We start from the raw sequence: 1,160 nt of genomic DNA, 5'->3' as shown, positions 1-1,160 counted from the left end.
AATTAGGAGAAAGTAGTCATAAAGTAGAATCCGAAAGAGCAAATAGAACAACTTCAGATCAGATTCTCATAAAGGGTCATTTTGAGTGACATTACTTTCCCTTTGTAACTTTCCATGTATCCTGACACATGAAGTTTATTTTTCTGATTTTTTTTTCCTCATGAGGGATTGAGTTCAGGGTCAAGTGTCCATGGGATATGGTCAGTTCGATATTAGTTAATATCAGAATGTGTAGTGGAAGTTTCTCCTTTGAGTTCCAGATGAAATATTCCTTCCTACTTGAGCATATTTACTGTCCGTTATTTGGCATTGGCACTTCTCCAGGATTCTGGCTGCATCTTTATGTTTCAGTCAGCAGTTGCAAACATCATGTCTTATTTCAAGTTTTATCTCTCATTAAAACAGTTCATAGATCACCTTATATGCTTTTTTAAAAAAATACTTATTAATTTTATGTTTATGAGTACACTGTTGCTGTCTTCACACACACCAGAAGAGGTCATCAGATTTCATTACAGATGGTTGGGAGCTACCATGTGGTTGTTGGGAATTGAACTCAGAACCTCTGGAAGAATCGTCAGTGCTCTTAAGTGCTGAGCCATCTCTCCAGACACATCTTATATGCTTTTATGGTTGTATGTATTTGCTAATAGATCCAGTTTCCTGCCAGACTTGGGATACTAACTTTAAAGTGTGTCTCCCAGTTGTTTGACTCCTGTAACGCTACCCAGCACAGAGCAGATCCTGAGCCATAGCGATGTTAGCCTTTTGGGTTCCTGGTCTGGAAATAGGTTGATCCCATTATGGTCTAGTGTAGCCAGAGGGAGACTGAGGACAAAACAAGCTTCCTATACCACAACTGGAAGGAAACAGAGGTGGTTAGCATGGAACCTGTGCAAGGATAGCATACAGATCTGTGAATCATTCTATAGTTTTCTGTTGAAAAAAATCATAATTTAGAAGACATTGTACTGTACGGTTTTTAAGGAGTTAATTCCCTGGATTTGCCTGTAGGAGGAGATGAGTTTGTTCTCTGGGTTGCCCATTGGAGCCCAGCAGGACTGTATATAAAGTTAGGACTGTTTGACAATTGGCAGGCATTCTCTTGACTTGATTCTTGGTGTGGCTCACCCTCTACTGCTAATTCATTGATGAACTTT

General features: G+C 39.4%; 1 non-coding gene across 1 annotated transcript; it reads left to right on the top strand.

The window, feature by feature from the left end:
* Nucleotides 1–830: 830 nt before the first annotated feature.
* On the top strand, nucleotides 831–936 carry LOC115032185. Its single transcript, XR_003837845.1, has one exon. It is a non-coding gene; the product is annotated as a U6 spliceosomal RNA (small nuclear RNA).
* Nucleotides 937–1,160: the final 224 nt, after the last annotated feature.

Source organism: Mus caroli, chromosome 10 (assembly GCF_900094665.2).
Source record: "Mus caroli chromosome 10, CAROLI_EIJ_v1.1, whole genome shotgun sequence".
NCBI lineage: Eukaryota > Metazoa > Chordata > Mammalia > Rodentia > Muridae > Mus > Mus caroli.
This window is presented reverse-complemented; position numbering and strand designations above follow the sequence as displayed.